The 23831-nt window shown below is 39.5% G+C and overlaps 1 non-coding gene across 1 annotated transcript; it reads right to left on the bottom strand.

Moving 5' to 3' along the window:
• Positions 1-2304: 2304 nt before the first annotated feature.
• On the bottom strand, positions 2305-2443 carry LOC142449736 (small nucleolar RNA ACA64). The gene has a single exon (XR_012784850.1). It is a non-coding gene; the product is annotated as a small nucleolar RNA ACA64 (small nucleolar RNA).
• Positions 2444-23831: the final 21388 nt, after the last annotated feature.

Raw genomic sequence — 23831 nt, 5'->3', positions numbered from 1 at the left:
GCCTCTTCAGCTCTTTTAACTCCTCATTTCTTCTATTCCGTTTAGTTACAGTCAGCTCAAGAGCAAAGTTAGAGAATCTGGTATCATCCATTTAGATCTTTTCTTTCTTTTTAAAGATCATTCAAAGGGTCCTTTCTGTGACCCTTTGTTTCTTCTTGATGTCATCCCACAATTCCCCTGGTCTGCAGGCATTATTGTTCCATGCATGAAATCTGCTCTTAAGATGTTCTCCAATTTCAGCTGTGTTATTGTTACAGTTAGATTTTATGTCAACTTGCGTAGGACAAAATTCCCAGTGATTTGGAAGGTGAGTCCTCCCTCAGCATGTCATATAACACAATGTAAGGCCATGATGGGATCTGCCATGATGGGATCTGCTGTTGTGAAAAGGCCATGATGGGATCTGCTGTTGTGAAAAGATGAAGGTGGAATGAAACCTTCTTGACCATGTCACCATCTGATGCAACTGAAAGGGAGTTTCATTTCGGGGTGGGGGTGGTGTACTCCAATAAAGTTGATATTGTAGAGAAGATGGCTCACCTCTTGCTGGTCCAGATCCTATGACAGGCTTGTCAACCACTGTTTATGGGAGCTATCAGAGGCCTGATATATTGTAGATATTTGGGGATTTTTTTTTTGACACTGTAGTACCAAGACTGACTTGTTGACCTTGGAATCATCTACCTCTGCCTTCATCTACTTCTGTGGCCTTGTGTTTCCTGGTTCATCTTACTGATTCCTGGTTCATCAGTTCTAGCAACTACAAAGGTCAGGTAAAATCTCCACCTTAATGTCTGACTCACAAACTTGAAACAAACTGGACTTAACTACTGCTACAACTGCGTGAACCACTTTGCTAATATAAAACTCTTTATATATGTATTGCTAGTTTTGTTTTTCTGGAGAACCTAGTCTAACCCAGACTTGTTGAAGGTTGTCTTTTGGCTCTTGTGGACATGTTTTCATTTTCTGTAGTTTGAATCACAATTTACAGATGAGCAATTGATGGCCTGTTCCAAAGATGGCTCCTGGTCACATCTTGGCTGAAAATATTGACTCATCCCACAAATATAGTCAGTTTGATACTGTGATTTCACCTGGTGAGGTCCATGTATATAATGTCCATTTATGTTGTTCAATTAGAGTGTTTGGAATGCAAACACTGTTGGTCTTGGAAAATTTTGTCATGAGCTTGCCAACTTCATTGCTAAGGTCATTTTCCAATTACTAGTCTTTCCTTTTAATTTCTGAATTTTGCCTTTCAATCACCACTAATTATCAGAGCATATTAAGTAATTTTTCTGTTAAATAAACAATTAATCCAACGTGTATGCGTATAGAGATATATATGTACATATACACACATAGACAATGGGACTTCAGAGAGTTTTCAGAAAAATGGAACTGAAGATAATTTTTCAGGAACTTTTTGGAGCCCTCTTGTGTATATACAGTGATGGATAGCTCTTTCAGATAACTCTTAATCTCATTAGAAACAGAATTTGACATTTTTTCCAGCCGTGTTATATCTTAGTTTTTTGTTGTTAGTTGCCATCAAGTTGTTACCAACCAATGGAAACCTTGCGTGTGACGAGTGTGACTACTCCGCAAGGTGCTCAAAAGCATAACATCTGGGGAGCAGATTCCCAGGCCTTACTTTGAGGTGCCTCCGGTTAGGTTTGAACCACCGCTTCCTACCACTATTCCAGCATTTAGCTATCATTGCGTCTTAGGGAGGTCTAGACCTAGAGGTTGTTGGTGTTAGGTGCCATCCAAGGAGTTCCGACTCACAGCGGCCCTATCTACAGCTGAATGAAATACTGCCCAGCCTGTACTTTCCTCACAGCTCTTCTTGTGCTTGAGCCCATTGCTGCAGCCACTGTATCAGCCCATCTCAGCGCGGCCCATCCTCTTTTTCGCTTCCCTCCACTTTAACGAGCATGATGTCCTTCTCCAGGGACTGGTCTTTCCTTATACCATGTCCAATGTATGTGAGGCAGTCTCACCATCCTTGCCTTACAGATGCTTTCTGGTTGTATTTTTTTCCACGTAAATTTGTTTGTTCTTTTGGGAATCCATGCTACTTTCCATATTCCTCACCAGCACGATAATTCAAATGCATTGATTCTTCTTCAGTTTTCCCCATTTACATGCAAATGAAGCGATAGAAAATACTATGGGTTGGATAAGGCACGCCTTCATGTTCAAAGTAACAACCTTTCTTTTCATCACTTTAAAGAGATTTTGTGCAGCAGTGTTACGTATGTGTCGTTGGATCTCTTGGCTGCTGTTTTCATGAACATGGATTGTGGAGTCTATCATGTTGCAGGAGAGAAGAAAAAGAAAACAAAAACAGTAGGCGGTGAGCTAAGGCCCTGGGTTGCTCTGGGCGCCGAATCTCACCTGTGGCCACAGGTGACACCGCAGGTGATTTTCAGCCAGCGATGTATTTATATTTACATACATACATTCCACATCATAATAACCCTCAAGCAACTTGAAAGAGAGGCAAATGGTATTTATAATTTGGCCACTTGATATTAGGTTAAGGATTATAATATGCAGATAATAGATGTTCTAAAAGTAAATTTCCATTTAAAAACATTCCTTATTTATATGTCTAGTTCCTCTTTAGGTAATTTGAATAAATTTTTGTTGTTATTAGATGCCAATAAGTCATCTCCGACCCATAGTGACGCTATCTATGCACAGCAGAATGAAATGTTGCATGATTTTCCACCAGCTTCACAATTGTTCCTATGTCCGAGCCCACTGATGCAGCCACTGTGCTAATTCATCTTACTGAGGGACTTCCTCTTTTCACTGCCCTTCCACTTTATCAAACATGATGTCTTTCTCCAGAGACTGCTCTCTCCTGACAATATGTCCAAAGGATGTACGACTAAGTCTTACCATCCTTGTCTCTAAGGCGCACTCTGGCCTTCCTTCTTCCAGTACAGATCAGCTTGTCCTTTTTGCAGTCCATGATACTCTCAATATTCTGCAGGACCACAACTCACGGGCCTTTATTCTTCTATGGTCTTCCTTACGCAGTGTCCACCTTTCACACTCATAGGATGCAATGGTGAATACCGTGGCTTGGCAAGCACCTTAGTCCTCAAAGAAACATCCTTGCTCTTCCATACTCTAAAGAGCTCTTGTGAAGCAGATATGCCTAATGCAGTGCATTGGTTGATCCCTTGACTATGCTATGAGTATTGATCATGGCTCCAAGAGAGATAAAACCCTTGACAGCATCAACCTTTTCTCCATTTATCGTGATGTTGTCTATTGGTCCAGTTGTGAGGAAGTGGGTCTTCTTTACATTGAGTTGTAATCTATACTGAAGGCTAAACTCCTTGATTTTCAGCAGAAAGTGGTTCAATTCAGGGCTGTTTCATCTGCGTATCAGAGGTTGATAATAAGCCTTCCGCCAGTCCTGAGGCCACATTCTTCCTCATAGGATCCAGCTTGTCTGATGATTTGCTCAGTCTACAGAATGAATAAGTGAGGGGAGAGGATGAAACCCGACCCACACCTTTTCTGATTTTAAACCAGGCAGGATCCTCTTGTTCTCCTTGCACCACGGCCTCTTCATCCATGGACAAGTTCTGAATGAGAACGATGAAGTGTTCTTGCATTCCCATTCTTCTCAAGGTTATCCAGTTTATCATGGTCCTCACAGTTGAATGCTTTCGTCAATGAAACACAGTAAGCATCTTTCTGGTATTCTTGAGGCAAGCTTCATCTGACATCTGTATGTTCCTTGTTCAATGTCCTCTTATGAATCTATCCTGAACTCTGGCAGCTACCTGTCAATGTATTGCTTTAACTGCTGCTGGCTGATCTTAAGCAAAATTTTACTTTCTATTTGAGTAAAAGGAGAACCTAAATCAGAGGAATAACACATATTTTTTAACAAAATTAATCATAGAAGGGGTCGCGGAGAACCTTCTTTTTTGGGGGGGTGAGCAGAAAGTGGAACATATACTTGTCTAAGTAGGACATCTAATTTTTAAGTAAAAAAAACTAATTGTGTATTTTTGTTTCATATAATATGCCTCTGGTTTGTAATACCTTTCCATAAAACACAATCACATAATTCCTGTGGCTAATGTTATCTGCCACTTGTCTATCGGTGTTTAATGGTTTGGTAGCTTGCATGACATGGAGACACTATACTATCCGCATGTCATATATTCGCACAGCATTTCCAGCAAGAAGGTAGACTAGGCAGACATGCTATACAGACCCTCTACAAAAGGGCAAGAGAGACCAAATAAAACAGAGAAGGATAATAACCCAGGGACTGTGAGCTTCAGAGGAGACATGGGGAAGTAGGTTGAGTACTAACTCATCAGTTTCACTTGCTCAGGACCAGCAAAAGCACCCCCACCAGTGACTGACAAAAAGAAAGATGGAATATCCCTTGGTGCATTCACCATCTAGTGACCAGAGAAGTAGCCAGCTCCTAACCTCACCTATCTAGAAGCTGATTATATCCTTCCTGTACAGCCTTTACTCTGCCTGAGCTCAGAGCCTCTAGATGTTGTTTTAACTCTTGGTGTACCATCCCTACATCCAGAGCAGTAGTTCTCAACCAGTGGGTCGTGACCCCTTTTGGAGTCAAACCCCTTTGGGGGTAGCAATGAGAATAATTTTATGGTTGGGGGGTCACCACAACATGAGGAACTGTATTAAAGGATCACGGCATTAGGAAGATTGAGAACCGCTGCCCCAGAGACACATCAAGCCCAACTCATCAGAATACCAGGAAGCACAGTATTGGACAAGTAGCTTGTCACCAACCACCCATGGGGACAAGAACACTGTCCTAACAATCTACCTTACCCCGAGCTGCCCTCTGGGCCATAAAGCGTTCCTTTCCAAGACAAGCACACTCATCTCTGCCTCTGTCTGTGCCTGCCTGAACTACATCCAGATTAGGTTCCGGACCTCAAATAACAGATAGACCAATAGAAACTATATCTAAGACCCTGCCTCCTACTTCCTGGTTGGCAGAGTGGTTACAAGTTGGGCTGCGATAAGCAAGGTCTGTAGTTTGAAAACACCAGCAGCCCTGCTGGAGAACGATGGGACTTTCCACTCACCTACAGTCTAGAAAATTCACAAAGGAGCCTCTAGGAAAACAGTTCTCAACTTGTGGGTCACGACCCCTTAGGGGGTTGAACGATTCACCAAAGTCACCCGATTCATAAAAGTAGCAAAATGACAGTGATGAAGTAGCACCAAAAATAAATTTATGGTTGGGGGTCACCATGACATGAGGAAATGTATTAAAGGGTCATGGAATTAGGAAGGTTGAGAACCACTGCCCTAGGGTCTCTGTGAGCTAGCATTGACTCAATAGCAATGAGTTTGGTTGTTGGTTTTTTGGGGTTCTTACCTTGACTATTCCCCTCTACTATGTGAGAGTCTTGGCTGACAGAAGGTGCAGCTCCATCCTCAGTAAAACAGTCTCCATAGATTGCTCTTCTCTAGGTCCTGTGACTATCTCTGTTTACACCTTTCTTTTCTTTTTATCTCCTCTTGTTTTTTACTCTTTCTTTTCTTTTGTTTTTACTTTAAATCATTTTATTGGGGACTTGGACAGCTCTTATTACAATCCACACATACATCCATTGTGTCCAACACATTTTTACATACATAGCCATCATCATTTTCAAAACATTTTCTTTCTACTTGAGCTCTTGGTATCAACTCATTTTCCCCCCTCCCTCCCCTCCATGGACCCTTGGAAATTTATATATTTTTTCATGTCTTATACTGACCCCTGTCTCCCTTCACCAACTGTTCTGTTGTCTGCCCCCCCCTGGGAGGGAGTTATATGTAGATCATTGTGATCAGTTCCCCTTTCCTCCCCCCACCTTCCTCTTCCCCTCCTGGTATCGCTACTCTCATTATTGCTCCTGAGCAGGTTATCTGTCCTGGATTCCTTGTGTTTAGAGCTCTTACCTGTACCAGTGTACATGCTCTGATCTAGCTGGATTTGAAAGGTAGAATTGGGGTCATGATAGTGGGATGAGGAAACATTAAAGAACTAGAGGAAAGTTGTATGTTTTATCAGTGCTATATTGCACCTGACTGGCTCACTTCTTTCTTATGACCCTTTTGTGAGGGGATGTCCAATTGTCTACAATGAATTTTGGGTCTCTATTCCATTGCAACCCCTCCTCCCCACTGACCCCAATTCACATCAATATGATTTTTTTGTTCTGGGTCTTTGATGACTGATCCCTGATCCCATCAACCCCTCATGATTGATTGCAGAGGCTGGTATGCTTCTTCCCTGTGGGTTTAGTTGTTTCTCAGCTAGATGGCCACTTGTTTATCTACAAGCCTTTAAGACCCCACATGCTATATCTTTTGATAGCTGGGCACCATCAGCTTTCTTCACCACATTTGCTTATGCTCCTGTTTTGCCTTCAGTGATCATGTCGGGAAGGTGAGCCTCACAGAATGCCCGGTTATTAGAACAAAGTGTTTGTATGTTGAGGGAGTACTTTAGTAGAAGTGCAATGTCCATCTGCTACCTTAATACTTAACATATTAATATGAGTACATAATTCTACTTCCCTATTGTTATATATAAATATACTTACATATGCACATGCCTGTATTTAGACCTCTATAAAAGCCCTTTACCTCCTGTTATTTCCTTTTACTTTTCTCTTGTCCCACTATCATGTTGAGCTTTCATTTGGGTTTCAGTAATTTATCTGGTTACATTGCCCTTGATCAAGGCCCACCAGGCATCCTACACCCTCTTTGCCATCGATTTGTCTCTGGGTTTGTTGACATCCCCTTTCCTTTCCCCAACCTCCTCCTCTCCTGTGTCCCCCCTGAACCATCAGTCCATCGTTTCTTCCTCCAGATTGTTTATCCACCCATCTTATCTAGGTAGACATGCAGAGGCAATAATAAACACAAAAACAAAACAACAACGACAAAACCAATGATTAAAAAAAAGCCCATAAATAGCTTGTTGACTTTTAGGAGTGTTTTGTAGTTGAGTCTGATGGTGTACCACACCCTGGACCCAGTCTTCTTCTTTACTTTCCTTTTTCACCCTTTTTTCAGTTTCCTTCATCATTTCCCTTATCTTCTGCTTCCTCTTTTTTCTTTTCTCATAGCTTTTTATTTAATATTCTCTTTTAAATTTCACTTTCTTGTTTCCCTTTCCCTGGGTTTGCTTAACTAATATTTTAATTTTTCCTTTTTCTCTGTCACTGTTTCACTTTCATTCTCTCACTTATTACTGAATACTTTTTTTCTTGCCCATTTTGCCTGTTTCATCCTTCTTGTTTTCTATTTTAAAAGCTCTTTCTAACCTTTCCCTTTCTTTCTATCTTTTCTTTTTTTGACTATTTGTTTTTGTTTTTCTTTGTCCATGGGACAAAAGGAAATAGCTATCCCTGTAAGGTCGAGCTGAATTCATAATTTCCACTGCTGCCACATTAACTGGGTTAGGGCCACTACTCATTCCTATATCACCTGCTCATATATAGATACCTGAATACACCAGGCATGCTCAGCCACTTCTGTGTGGACTATCTGAACAGAAACAAAGAAATATACACACGTTAAATTATCCAGTATACCTACCAGAATGGTCATGAGTGACTAAGATCAACACATAATCATCAATGAAATAAAAATACAATAATATCACAGTGTTTCAAAGACAGCAGACACTTTGATTTTACATGAAGGAAAAAAAACAGAGTGGTTCAAATAACTGGCCAACATAAAGGCATTGGAACTCTTGATGAAAAATTCAAAAGAATGATCTTTAGATCCAATGGATTAAGTAAAAGCTCAACAATCAAGTGGAGTAACTTAGATATGATCAAAATTTCAGAACAGGAAGAAACAAAAATCAAAAGAGAATTTTCAAAAAGTTGTTAGACGAAGCTTCTCTTGACATCATTAAAGATGAGAAGATATGCTTTCAAGAAGCTGAAGGAACACCAAACGACGTAGACACCACCCCTGAAAAGATCACCCTGACACACAATCAAATATTTCAAAACTAAAAAGAAGGAAAAAAATACTGACAGCAGATAAAGAAAAACAAAGAATGAAGAAGATTAAGCTCAGATTTCTTAGGAGAAATCATGCTAGAAAGAAGGCAATAGAATTACATATCTAACACTAAAAAAAAGGCCAATGGTAGTAGTTCCACAATTTCATGTCAATTCGATAAATAGGTTATAGGGGTGGAATCTAGCCTGCCAATCAGGTCACAGGCATGATTGATGCCTCCTTATGGGTGTGGTCTTCTCATGAGAATTCTGGGAGTTTTCCTCTCTTCTTCCCTGCATGTGGGACAAACAGTTTCTCTGCTTCACATTCCTATTGACAAGCCACATAGAGCTATGCTGATGGCGGTCAGAACCTTGGAACTGGAGGAACCACTTGGAGACCCATGCCAGCACTGAGATGCTTCCACCGCTACTGGATCCATATTATTTTCACCTATTGGCCTATGATATTTCTGTATTTGGCATCATTGCATGTGTTTTGTGAGTCTGAAGAGGAATTTACAGACTGGTGTTAGACATATGGGCTAATAATCAGACTTATGGACTTGATCTGGACCAGGCTGGGATGCTTTCTTAGTATACAATTACTCTTTGATATTAAGTTCTTTCTTACGCATACATAAGTGTCCCTAGATTTGTTTCTCTAGTCTACCTGGACTAACACACCAACCCAGAATCATATGCACAATAAAATTGCCCCTAGTATGTGACAGTGAAATTAGGATATTTCAAGATAAATGGAAATTAAAGGAAAATTTTGTAAAAATTAAGCTAACCTTACAAAAAATGTGAATGAGAGCTCTTTGGACAGAGAACCAACAATATAAACAGCAAACCAAAATTAGCATACATGACATCACCCATCAATCAAACCAGAAATAGAAGTATCCAACATAAAGCAAAATAGTGCAGTTATGGAACCCTCAAATGGAGAGGAATTCGACTAGATTACAAGATAGAAATGGACCTTTTAAAGTTGGGAAGAAATGTATAAAACACAGGCTAACCTAAAAAAATTAATAAAACTCATTAAACAAAACAAGAAAACCAGAAAGATTTAGTAAGTACTAAAATAACAAAGCAACAAAAATGAGGAAAATGACGAAAGCAAAAAATCCATGATCCAAATGAACTCAATCCAGTGAGTGATGTGGGAGAAAGGAACTACAGTACCTCAGAGCTGACTGCCTTCATAGAGCCTACATTACTCACTGCCTTCAAGTCGATTCGGACTTAAGAGACTGGGTGCAGGATTCCAAAGCCTCACCTTAGGACAAGCAATGAGTGAGTTTGAACTGCCAATGCGTGCTCGACAGCATCACTGCTACCAGCGCCCCTTAAAGAAATTGGTGCGTTAAAATCACCAACTTTTCCACTAGGAGCAAAGTTTAACTACTCTGCCAATCAACTCCCAGTCATTGTTGGATGTGAATGTTAGTCTGTGTATACTCTTGATACAGAGATCTAACGAAGTAGTCCCAACGCACGATAGCATTTTAAGCATTTGCTATGTCTTATCTATTATTATTCTGTGAGTTCTAGCAAGGTTCACGGTCAAGCTCTGTGTGAAAAGGACAGAGAACGAATCCAACTTTCCCCCTAGGAACAGTGGTGTTTCATGCCCAGGGTAAAGATACGGAGAAAATAGCTAAGATAAAACTTCAATATAATTTAGACAACTTCTCATTTGAGAGTCTCACAATGATATTTTATTAAATACTTGTGTCCCTTTCTTTCTCAAGGTTTTTCTTTTGTTTTGTTTTCTGCTTAGTACTTGGGACATAAGTGATGAAACATTATTAAAACTTCCATGTATTTCATACAGTCCATCTTTACTCTGACTTTTCAATTTAGAGTCTCTATTGTACTATAGGAGTCCTGGTAGCATAGCGGCCATGAGTTGGTCTGCTAACTGCAAGGTCAGCAGTTTGAAACCACCAGGTGGTATTGTATTATTTTATTTTATTTTGAGAGGTTAGAGACTTTTTACCTATTTTTATAATCTTGGATAATTTGGTAACCACACACACCTTATAAGAGTCCTGACAGGTTAAGTACCTGGCTGCAAACTCAAAGGTCTGTGGTCCAAACCTACCAGCGGGGATGGACCACATGGTGGGCAGGATTTAGAGAAGCTAATGGATTAAAACAGACTAGGAAAAAAATTAAAACGGTCTTGTGATCCATTTCTGAAAATAAGCCAATGAAACTTTCAGGCTCATAATGCAACGTAATGTTGCTTGACTTTCTTACTTAGGACAGGAATGAATGTATTTTTCAGAGCAGTACCTCCTATCTTGTGATGCACAGGGTCAACAAGGGCATGAGAGACCCTCTGCGAGTGGACAGGCACCACTGCTGAGACATGCAATCGAGCCTGTCAGCATACGTAAGCATGAGGCAGAAGTGAGCAGAATCGTGTGCTCTTGAACTTAAGGTCACTGTGAGTCAGAGTTGATGTAATAGCAGCTATCTATCTATCTATCTATCTATTAATTCATATTACATTTTCCACAATTGCCAAATCAAGGTCTAATTTAAGATTGTAATAATAAATATGATATGAAGTTGGATTTGGGGAGAATAAAATTTTTTTAAAGTTTGTGAAACTAATATCTGTTTAGAAAAAAATAAATGTAAGTGAAATTTATTTAAGTGGAGCAACGGAGTGGCAAATTGGTGAGTAATCATGTTGTGTATCTCATCAATTACAATTTTTCCCATTCTCTGTCAAATTTAAGAATGTGCTAATAAAGTTTTTCTAATGAAGAAAAGAAATACAGAACATAATATCACCATACTTTAGCTACTAAAAGTATTGGGAAAAATAATTATCTTGCAATTCCTGTTGAATACCCCCTTTTAAATGGTGTCAAAAATTAAATATTAAAATATGTCTATAATTTTTTAAAATATCTATAATATTAGTTGGTTATAAATTATCCTGCAAATCAATTACCTTTTAACAATTTCACAATATTAAATTAGCTTAAATGATGTATTCTATCAACAGAATTAATTAAGAGTCTTTCAGAGACCCTTTTACACATAACTATAATAATATTTTTTCTAATTTCAACTCTGTCACATAATAAAGCCTGTAATACACTTCAAATAACTAATTTCCAATAAAACAATCAACTAGGTCTGCGAGTCAGACTTGAACACCAGCTTGATAGGGCTTAAAGCACATACTAATTTGGGACTCTCATTAAGAAAATGAAGAAAGCATCAGAAATTTAGAATAGGATTTGAACATAGACATCCTGGTACTTAGAATGAAAAAGAATTCAAATTCAAAACACATGAAAAAACTAGTGGGCAATGGTTACAACAAAATTAATGTGATTAAATAATTAACTTACTTTAATGTCATTGTTGTTGCTATGTGCTGTCAAGATGGTTCTGAAATAAAAAAATCAATTATAACAAAATTCAGATTGTTAAAAGCATTCATGCAAAAACATATAAACCTAGAAATCACTCCTAACTCAGTCAGTCTATGAGGAAGCATTGCTACTAGGATTTCGGTTCATACACGCACAGGTGTGTTCCAAACAGAAGTATTTCAATAGGTCTGCAATCAGTGAGTGACTGCAGACAAGTTCTCTCAGTAATACACTTCTCTTATTCTCATTACAGTGGTTTCAAAGGATGGAACTAGACTGGTTATCAGAGAGTATGAGAGAGATGACGATAATAGGTGAACACGATAAATCTGACTTGAATGGCTAAATCCTTGTCACTTGATCCTCCCTCTGAAATACTTTAGGCTTTTCAATATTTTCTGCTCTTTTCATGGGGGTTTATATCTGATGTATTTTTTCATTATCGGTAGCTTTCTTGAATCTTTGTTATATGTTTCTCTGTGTTAAGGTATATGAAATGCAGGATTGATGGATCTGTAGAGACAGCAATTAGACTGAGGATTTCTGGAGTTAATGATGGGGGGATAGAGGGGTAATGAGGAGCTGATAGTAAGGAGTTCAAGGGGAAGAACATGTTCTGAAGCTGACTGTGGTAGCAATGGTACAATACAGCTTAATGTGATGGAACTATGGAAGAGTACGATGTCTAGATTCACTCCTAATTAAAACGGTATAGATAAATTTTTTAAAAAGTTCAATCTAAACTGTGACTTTCAAGGAGATTTGCTGGACCAGTTAAATTCAAGGACATAGAGAAGTCAGCTCAGGTTATGGTGACTGGCATTTGGGAGCACAAAGGGGTGATCTTGATAAGAATTTTAGAAGGACAAAGGATGATCATGGGGGCGTATGAGAAAGAAGGTTTGCTTGTTTGTTTGTCTGTGCATGTCTAGGTGTTTAGTACAGAATGCAATCCGGGATCGTGCATTGCATTTAGTTGCCATGCCTTTTGAGTCTCCTGAATGGATATAATCCCTTTGCCTTTCATCGTAGTAACATGCTGGTAGACTATAGACAGGTCGTAGTAACATGCTGGTAGACTATAGACAGGTTTCTTCAAAGACTTCCTGCATCTGTCTAGTATTTCTTTAGTCTACACTTGTTTGTGGGGAAGGTGCACGGAGGATTTGGATGTCTTATGGCTGCCCTAACAGAAATGCTATGAATGGGTGACTTTATTCATTCAACAGAAATGTGTTTTCTCACAGAGCTCGAGGCCAAACAGTCAAATAAGGGATGTCCAGTTGCCTACAGATGGGTCTTGGGTCCCCAATCTGCACTCCCCCTCATTCACAGTGATATGATATTTTGTTCTTTGATGTCTGATACCTGATCCCTTAGACACCTCATGATCACACTGGCTGATGTGTTTCTTCCAAGTGGGCTTTGTTGCTTTTGAGCTAGATGCTGCTTGTTTACCTTCAAGCCTTTAAGAGCCCAGGTGCTGTATCTTTTGATAGCCAGGCATCATCAGCTTTCTTCACCACGTTTGCTTTTGCACTCACTTTGTCTTCAGTGAGTAACATCATCTTTAGTTACTACATTTTGCCTTAAAATGCAACCTTATCTTATTCTCATGCCACATTTTCAACCAGTTATGTGTTCTACCCAACAGTACTCCTCTGAACAATTTGTTATTATTAAACCATCCTTCAAAGTTTTTACTTGAATTTTCCTTCACCGGCTTTTTATACCATATTCTTGACATAGTACTTTGTGTTAGGCTACTAACCACAAGGTCAGCAGTTAGAAAACACGGAGGCTCCGTGAGAGAAAGATGAGGCTTTTTAATTCTATAAAGAGTTACCCATAGGGTTTTGTAAACCCATAGGGGCAGTTCTAGTCTGTCCTACAGGGTAACTGATTTGAAATCACCTCGATGGTAGTGAACTTCTTGAGTCACTAAGAATGGGTTCTAGATTGGCAAACTCTGCTGGTCTCAAATATTACATTAGGAAAGCTACTGTTTTTTCCAACTCCTGAAATGCTATACTTCTCTGGTTTGTAAGATTACTCTCAGGAAAAGCCTCCTTTGACTTCATGAAAAGATTCTATGACATTCCTTGACACTTGCCATTCCTTACCACTGGCAAAACCCTTCCAGTTTCAGTCCTAATTGTTTCAGTTCTCCACCCTCACTCCCAGCCCCATCCCAACACCATCCCTTTCCGTGTGCTGTTCTTTAGAAGTGTAGAGCAGCATCACGCACACACCATGTAATAGGCAGGAGGCATCTTTCAAGACTCCATGGTCATTTCATGTTTCCGTATACCAAACGTGTTTGGATACTGTATTTATCTTACAATGTCCTTAGTCAAAAAAATTAAACAAAAATACTCTCAGGCCCAGGGATTTATCAGAGATTTCTCTGTTATTTGGACAACTGGAATCTTTTTGTGCTTAATGTAGACTTATTAACCATACTCTTGATTTCATTTGTATATAGAATAGTAAAAACAAAACAAAAACAAGTCACTGCCATATAATCAATTCCAACTCATAGTGACCCTACAGGAGGAGCAGAAGTGCCCCCTGTGGGTTTGCCAAGACCATGATCTTTATGGGAGTAGAAAGCCTCATAGTTCTCCCTCTCCACAGCTGGTGGTTTCAAAAGGTCAACCCCTTGATTCATAGCCCAGCATGTAGCCCGCTGTACCACCAGGGCTCCAGCTACAATAAAAAATGATAGTAAAATAGTTCTCATAAAATAAGAGAAAGGCAAGTTGATGCAGGCTCACACACACACACGCGCGCGCGCACCCACCCCCTCAACTCTACACTATAAATCCCTAATTAAGTTTGAAGGAAGGCATGGTGGTGGGTCCTTGAGCAAAACATGGAAGAAATACAAATAAGATACCTGGGAAAATTTCCCCTATCACCAAGCCCCATGGTCAATATAAAAAGAGCTCAATCATAAAGCATTTGATCTGTGAAAATCAAGGACTCTTGGATTTCATTTTGGAGCCATTCTATGCTTGCCTCACTTCTTTTTCTCAACAGTACATATGTGAAATTCTATGCCATTGGGTAAATTGATAACACTATCAATGGACTTATGTAATACCCCATGGGGATGATATGTAATGTTCTCTGTCATAAAACAGGAATGTAAACTAGAAATGTACATAACCCATAGACATTTGAATTGATTTGGGACACCCACTTAATTCTTCCCTCAATCCCACAACAATTAGTTCTTATGACCTAACCCTGTTCAGTGATTGCCCTCATGAAGATATAGATGCCACAGCAAAGTGTGGTGAAGAAAGCAGACGGTGCCTGGCTCTCAGAAAGAAGTGTCTCGGGGCTTATAGGCTGTCTGCAAACAAGCAGCCATCTAAGTTAGGTGTCAGCTAAGTCCACTTGGAAGAAACACATCAGCCTGCGGGATCCGAGGATGATAAATAACAGTATTCAAATCTGAGGGAGGGATGGCTTTTAGAGCTCAAAGTGTGAACAATTTGCAGGTTATGGATGACAGTGGGAACCCAAAATCCATTCACAGAGTCCCCACATCAATGAAGCTTCTGGTGGATCCCAACTGACCTCAGTCAAGGCATATGAATGACTTTGTTATCCGACTGGGACTGTTGTAAACTCGGTCATGGTAGATGTGATTAGGTTAAAATGGTACCTGGTCATTTGATCTCCCTTTTGACCCATTTTGGACTTGTTCTAGTTTTCAATATTTTCTGCTTTTTTCTCAGCAAGTTTTATCTCTGATCTAGGCTGGTATTCTTGTTGGTCTGTTCTTTTCCTCTTTAAAAGAAAATATATTTGTTGGTTTTGTTTTTTGGAATTTTTAGTTATGCCTTCCAGTATATGAAGCACAGGATGGGTGGATGTAGAGAGAGAATAATGGTGTTATGTCTTCTTGAGGATACACAAGGAGAGGTTAGAGGGAAATGGGAAGCAAATAATGAATACAGGAGGGGCAAAGATGTCCTGTGACTGATTGTAGTTATATAGAGATGACTTTTTTTAATACAACTGAATTATGGAAGTGAATGATAGGTGAATTATATGTCAATAAAACTATTGGGTTTTTTAAAAAGAATGTATATACAAGATTTTGTTTTATTTTAAAATCGGAGTTTTCTCTGAGTATCTAAATCTTACCTTCCTTTCAAAGACATTTCGAACCTCAACTTCACTGAAAGGTCTTTTCTACAGTGGCACGACCCTTCATCATTGGTCTTAGTCCCCTCTGCATTTTTACAGTACCCTGTCTTTGTTCCTGTCTAAAGGGGTACTTAACATAGACCACAGTAGCTAAGTATAAACATTTGTTTTAATTATGCATACACGTAATCTTATCCAAGAGTTACAAAGCATGGAGAACAGGAAATACATTACCTGCCTCTTTTTATTCCCCAGGTTTAAGACAGAACTCAGTGCCATAAACCCAACAAAGCAAACCCATTGCCATCTTGTCCAGGGGTTCTCAACCTGTGGGTCATGACTCCGTTGGGGTCGTCAGATTCATTACAGTAGCAAAATGACAGAGATGAAGTAGCAACAAAAATAATTTTATGGTGGGGGTCACCCCTACATGAAGTACTGTATTAAAGGGTCATGGCATTAGGAAGGTTGAGAACCACTGATCTAGCTGATCCAGACTCCTAGTAAATCAATGGCACAGAGAAGAACAGCCCGTAGATTGTTAGGAATGTGAACACTTTGTGAAGGAGCCATGCTGTGCTGTGATTAATGTGCTGGGAGAGCGTTGAGGTGAGCTGCTTCCATCAAGATCATCAGCTTGGAAATCCTATGGAGCAGTTTCACTTTCTTGCTCTGAGTTGGAATAAACTTGTCATCCTGGGTTTGGGTTTGGTGAACTTACAGAAGCAAACTGACACATCTTTCTTCTTTAGAGAAGTTTGTGAGTTCCAATCTGTGAACATTCAGGTTAATAGACAAGCCATTGAACACTGTGCCAACCAAGGACCCTTTTGTGTACCATAAAACCAAAAACCAAGTTCACTGCCATTGAGTCATAGAGACCCTCTAGAGGATAAGGTAGAACTGATGCTCTATGGGGGTATAAAGCTCCATCTTTTTTACTCAGAGCAGCTGGTGGTTTTGAACCCCTGATCTTATGGTTAGCAGCCCAATTCACAACCACTATGCCTCCTAGATGCTCCACAAATATGGAAGAATGACACATATGGCTGATGAAATGCTAAGATATGCAAACAAACTCAAGTGCTACCAGAGCACTGTGCATTCTCTCAGTAGCTCCTTTATTTTCCATTAATACATATCTTAGAGTTGTTCTCAGCGTTAATTGAGCTACTAAATATCATTCACATATCACAGTACCTGATGCGTGGTATATACGTAACAACTCTCCGGTATCACTATTATTATTTATGGACTGCTTGAAGGCAGAAGGCATGCCTTTTTATTTGTCTGTACATAGGCATTGAGAAATGGTAGCTAGAAAATGTTTCTAAATGCAACGGAATTGAATCAGCAGTAAAGACTCTATAAAACATTCCTTAGGTTTGGCTTCAGAATAAATGGTTGAGCAAATGCTACTGAAGCAAATGCCACGGAACAGTCTGCTTTGGTTGTAATAAAATTTCATTGAAAATACCCTGGCAGCAATCACAATGAAATATTGCAGGGTCTAGAGACCACAAAGAACAAATAACCAGCAATAAAAAAAATGATGAAGGGATATTCTGAACATAGACCTGGAAAAGGGAAATGTTCAATTTTAAGGATGTTACATAAATACCTTGATTCTTATTGTCACGCTAGCTCTTCTTGATGGTGTTTCATATAGTGTTCCAGGTTTTTTATTTATCTCCATTTTGTTTTGCGGGGCTGGGAGGAGTACTTAGTAAAAATAATTTTGAGGTATTCTAGAATGCATGATTTGGCAGGGTGGGAAATGAGGGACAGTGGCTGGTTGTATTCTAACAGCATGAATAAATACCACTTTCCCTCTGGACTCAACAGGATCAGAGGAATGAAAAGTATTTACAAAAGAAGAATGCTTTAATGTGTCATGGACTGATCTCTGGCTAGGCTCAAATAGCAATGGGCTATGTTCAGCATATTACTCTTCCAATTCAGGAAAACACTTCCTATGAACTTGTAATTGTTCTATGATTATTTGAGAAGAAAGAGTGCCTTGGTTGTAGAGATTTAAAAGTCACCTGACCAGTACATATCGATACTACTTCAAGACAATCAGGAATTCAGAGTTTTGTATTTTCCCCGAGTGGTTGCATTTTACTTATTTATTTTTATTTACTTCAACAGATATTACAATTCTAAATTGATTCTTGACACCCCTTTAAAATACAGGAGCAGGAGAGGCCATTGTGTATTTCCTTGTCCTTCTCGTTGTTCCGAGTGCTTTTACTTTTTGGCCCCTCCAGTTCACAACACAGTGGGAGATTGTGTACGTCAAACATTTGGTTGCTTTCCAGCCCTGGAAAGAAAGACAAACGAGATCTAAGAGAGAGAGCTGGAGGACAGTGTGGCAGGATGAATACTGAGGAATGTTCAGAGCTGAAGGAATTCCCAGCAGGCATGTGTGGGACAGGACTTGGGCTGGCTTCCCAGAAACTTCTGGGTCAGGTTTCCTTAGTACGGCTTCACAGCTGTCATCTTAATCTATAATGAATTCCCATCGCCAATGACACAAAGGAAGGAAGACTTGTTCCAAAACTAAACGATGGCTGAGGGTGCTTTATTCTACTACTTCCTCAAAAGCAGAAATGTAGAGGAAGTGGTTTGATTAGAACAACTTTTAGTGATGCAGGGAGGTGCCTGAGAGGAAATAGATTGGGATTTATTATCTTCCGATCTCAGATGCGTTACATTGGCAACTCAGGTTCAGTTCACAGAAAGATGGATCTGATCACAAGTAACCAGAGTGCTGAAGGCCTCAAGCTACACAGTGCCTCTCTGTGAGCACTGGCCATGTTCCATGTGTGGGGAGAGAAAGAAATCAAACCTATCATTCATCAAAGACACGCCTCTGGGAAATATATAAATACATTGGTCCAAATTTAGAAAGAAAGGGAACACATGAAGCCGTCGGAGAAGGTGCCCAGTGAAGTCCTTGGTGTCACGCCTGTAGACATTTTCTGTTAAGTCAGGAAACTGGCCATGACTTATTTCCAAAAAGTTGTCACCTTTCCTTCGAAAGTCGTGCCGATCATGAAGATGGCAGGCAGAAAAAGAGAAGAGTAAAAAAAAAATACCCACTGGAAAAATAAAAAAGGTCCGAGGTGAGATTTAGCCTGGGAAGACGTTGGCCTGTAGAAGAAAAAAGTAAAAGTAGCGACAGAGAGAAGACACGAATTAACTGTTTCTGCCAGGCCCTTCCGGCACACACTCAGTGACCACAGGGGACAGGATGGACTTCCACTGTGTTCTGTGATTCCCACATCTTTTTACATAAATGGACCTGCTTAAAACAAAACAAAAGCCTCGTTTTCTCTTCTGTGCAGAGTATTAAGTGATGGGTTTTCTCCCAGGGAATCTTCACAGCGGTTCCTCAAGGCAAAGTATTATCCGTCTGGCTGTGAAAGTGAACAGGCAGGCTATTCTGCATAATAAAATGTGCCACCAAAGCGAGGAGGGGAGAGGATGGGGATTTGTGTGCGTCCGGCCTTTGGTTGGTTGCTTGCCTGTTCACATGGGCATGTCTGAAGGCTGAGAAAGAAGAGATGCCAAGTCAGTTGTGCTGGGTCACCCCCATCACTCCCCCAGGCGTGTCAGAGGAGAACTGTAGGCCTGAGCGCCTAAAATTTCAGGGATGATTTTGGCTTTTTGTTTGTTTGGGGTTATTTTTTGTTTTTTGTTTTGGTTGTAGATCACTAGGATTTTCTTCAAACATGCCTGTGGGTGTACTTGAACATCCGACCTTTGGGCTCCCTACTTGCCCCCCTCGGAAGTTCCTTAGCCTAGGAGATGAAAGATCTGGGTAAAGAGATGAAGAGGAGAAAATGAAATGCAGGAGAAAAAAAAGAGTGTAGCTACTATAGAGAGTAAAGGAATGTAAAATCCACCAGACACAAATGTCTATATTTAATTTTACTGTGGTGAAGCTAGTGAATTTTCCACAGTTGCTCAGGTGACATCATGAGCCATCTTAATTGCATATTAAGTAAAAATTATCTCGGTAGCTTCTGGTTGTTGTTGTTTCTTGTTTTTGCTTTGTATGATTTTCGACATATGAAGTCCAGAATAGTTCGATTTATAGAGACTGGATTAACAATTTCCTAAGGCAATAGCAGGGGATGCTGGGGGAAAGAGTGGACTTACACTGAATACCAGAAGAAATGTTTTAAAATTGTTTATGGGGCTGATTGCACGACTATTCTTAAATTGATGGAACTAATAAATTGTATGATATGTAGATTTTTGACAATAAAACTACACTTTTCTAAAGAATGACCTTAGTATCTTGAAAGAATGAGGGTTATTTGGATTTTGCTAAAACCTGATGGAAATGAATTTGACTTGGTTCGGGTTGGACTATGTTAAAGTAAATAAAAGATGCTTTAGACTAGAGAAATCTAATTTGAATTGCTTTTAATTTACATTTCTGTTCTTCTATTTTCTACAGTCCTCTTAAGTGAATTCCACTATTTGTCTTACGCCTCACACTTCTCTGGTGGAATTCCACCACCAGGACTTTCCACACCACCTGTATATGCCAAATCCCTGCACACGGCGTGCTCTGCACTTTCCCGATAGCTCAGCTTGGCACACAATGCAGACGCTGCATTGTTTCTTGGTATAACCACTCAGGGTTTTTTGTTTTTTTTTCTTTTCTGTAATTCCTTCAGATTGTCAACCATCTTCCCTTTTCACTAACTTTACACAGGCTGCTTTTCCTTAGGCCAGTTTTCCAAGCTATTTCTTAACTATCTTTTATATCTGAACTTAAAGTCCGGTTCTTTAGGGACAGCACTCCTGGACTCTCCTGGAGAGGTCAGGTCATTCTGCAATAGGCTGTCAGAGCATCCTGTAGTTCGCAGCATTAATCACAATGGCAAGTCATTAACTGGGTCATTACAACCTTTAGATTCCCTGTAACTCTGTTTCCCTGAAGGGTAAATAAGAAACAGACAAAAATCCTCACACAAATCAAATGCACTTCTTCTAAAATATATGTACATTTTTTGCCCCTAATCTAGTATCACCATTTGTACAAAGTTCAAAGTCATGTAGTGATTTAGGAAAGTTTTGTTGAAGGATGAGCAGAGCAATTACAAGACAAACAATCACAAACACACACACAGCTTTTGTTCAATCCAGTGTGACACATGTGATCCCTTGTAAGTCAGAGTGGAAGTGGGTCCCACAGCGTTTTCAAGACTCTGACCACACAGAGACAGATCTACAGGTTTTTCTGAGGCACTGCTCTGTGGCTTTGAACCATCAACTCATTGATGAGTGACCCAGCACATAGCCATGTGGGCCAAGAGGAAAAAATAGCTTATCAGGCTTATTCCACAGATATTGAACAATAGATCATGGGAATCCATCAGAAATTTCTTATTTTAATCATTGTAACATAAATTTTAAGATAAAATATGACAGGATTAGCAGTATGTTAATTAAATTAGTAGTATTTTTGCATATCCATTTATTCAAATCACAACTCAACTTCAAATTATGCCTTCCAATATTTCCACATAAATTCAGAGGCAGTGACTTTTCTTTCTGCATTGGAGGCATGTACTTAACACCTGATAAAAAATAGAGAGAGTTTATAGAGCTTCTTATGCTTTATGTGTACATGTTGCCCCTCAAATTAAATTATTCCTTGTGAACAAGTCATATTTTTCAAACTAGAATAAGTAGCCCATGCATATTTATTGATATGTTAATTTAAACTGAGGAACTCTGACGGCTCAGTAGGAAATTAAACTCCTACTTTTAAGTCAATATCTCACGTTTTAAGAGATAAACTACTTACAAACAGTTAAGAAAATAACTCTTTGACTTGTTCTTCCATTCTAGTAGTAGCAGCAAATGACTCTGAGGCAGAATATTAAAATGATTCCTTGGAGCTGTGTACGCACCCGCAAAATTCCAGGTGCTTGGCACGACCGAGAGGTCAGTTCCTGGTACAGGCGACACTTACCATGGCTGTAAAACTTCCACTGCTGACTGTTTTACTTATTACTTATTGTATGTGTTTACAGGAGGGCTGGAGAAGCTAGGAACGCACCTGATGCTTCATCATTCGCTTGAGTCCCTCAAGTTCAACTGTCCCCATCCACTCTCACCGAACACAAACTTTAAGCTCTGCCTGGTGCATCGTAGCTCTTGGACATTCATTGAAGGAGCTGGTTTCCTTTCATTCTTCCATTCTTGAAAGGAATTAGTTGGAGGGTTGATTGACATACAAACTCTCAGAGAAAAAAATGATTGAAATTCTACAGACAGACACATAGGGATGTTTTTTAAACTTCTGCCTGAAAGGTTGGAGATTAGTGTTTTACCCAGAAGTGCTTTGAAAACAAGCATGATGATTTGTTTCAGGAAAACTCAAGGGGCCACTTGTGTAATTGTCATGAGGACAGATTTATTTGAAGGGGAACTGTGCGGGCTACCATCTAATTAGATTTCTTTAGCTGTAACCTTACCCCCTGAGAGGAGCCTCCCGTCACTTCAAAGCTCCTCACTGATTACCATTGCCAAGTAACTTCAGCTTTTTGGTGTTGTGTCCAGAAAACCATCTAATGTCAGGGCCTGAGATTTCCCCTGCTTTCTACATGTAATGTTCCTCCTATCACTCGCTGCCATCAAGGTAATGCTGACTCACGGCGACCCCGTGTGGGTTTCCGATACTGTAACTGTTAGCGGGAGTAGAAAGTCCAGCCATTCTCTCACGGAGCTGCTGGTGGTTTTGAACTGCTGGACACATGGTTATGCCCAATGACGCTTAACCATTGCACCACCAGGGCTGCTTCTTACTATAAGTAACACTGAAGGATTTTCAAACCACCTCTTTGCTTCACAATTTATGCTACGAGGGGCTTCAGATAGCTCATGCAAAATTTAAGTAAATGGAAATGAAAATTTTCTATGAATTTCTTGAAGGCTCTTCATATATGCATATACTTATATTTGCATATGTTTCCTTTTTTTTACATATTCTAACTAAAATACCTTCATCAAACTAGAGGATCAGTTACTACTTCCTCTTAAAATATGCTACCTCATTCTGACAGCACTTGTTATACAATGAAATAAGTCTAATTATTTTCTCCTTTCAGTTACGTATCTCTGCACTGTGTGTGAAGACAAGTCAAAAGTATGGCTACTAGAGTCTCAACTCATCGTACTCAGGTTTATTTCAAACAAAATGTGTTTGAATGTGTTTCTGTTATTAGTGGATGGTTGCAGACAAATCCTCTCAGCAATACACTTTTCGTAGTCTCAGTAAGATGCCTTCCAAAAAGATCCCATCTGAACCATGGATCCCGAGGGCCGATTACATTGAAGGCAGAGAGGTAGACTCAGAAAGTTGTGACAACGTTGGGAGGGTTGTTTTGTTTTGTTTTTAATTTCAGAGGGATAATCTTGATTGATTTCCTCATGGGATTATTATGAAAAAGTTTTAAGAAAAATTTAAAATTGCATTGGGGAAAACCAGGCCAGAAAATTCTGCTGATGAAATTTTCCATTACAAAGTTACCCTTGCTCGTTCTTCAAAGGTAGCAAGGGCTATGAGAAGGTCACTAGTAAACCCTACCTCATCACCCCTACAGTCCTTTTTGTTTCAGAAACTCAAAGAATATTTCCAAGGACCACGGATTGAGTCCACGAAGAAAACCAAAACTGCTGATCTGCGGTGCAGGCTTCTCCGTAGGATGAGAGAGATGTAAACACCACTTTAAAAGTGTACAGACATCCATGGAGCAGGGATTCCTAAACGACTAACTCTCGGGTTCATATTTTTGTTTTCTGAAGGTTTTTATTTTTAATTTCTCCTCACATTTTTATAGATATCCTGTAAAATACTATTTTGAATCATTCAGCACATAGCTTTATGTCTTATACAGAGAAGAGTATCCATCAATATTTCTTAAAGGATTTTTCATTATTTTATTTCCCTGAGTTTTATTTAGCAATTAATGTGAGGATATGTATATTAAAATGGTAGAGCCTGGATTGTCTTATGTTATTGATGAAAGAAAACAGAGAGATTAGGTCAGAAATTCTATTACTCTGCATTCTCTCTCACTTGTCCACAATTTTAAGCACGTGTACAATGTTTGAACAAAGAAAAATATTACATTACATATTTGACCAAAGATCAGAATTCCATATGATTTACAATCTTGTGAAA

The sequence above is a fragment of the Tenrec ecaudatus genome, chromosome 5 (genome assembly GCF_050624435.1).
Source record: "Tenrec ecaudatus isolate mTenEca1 chromosome 5, mTenEca1.hap1, whole genome shotgun sequence".
Classification (NCBI taxonomy): domain Eukaryota; kingdom Metazoa; phylum Chordata; class Mammalia; order Afrosoricida; family Tenrecidae; genus Tenrec; species Tenrec ecaudatus.
This window is presented reverse-complemented; position numbering and strand designations above follow the sequence as displayed.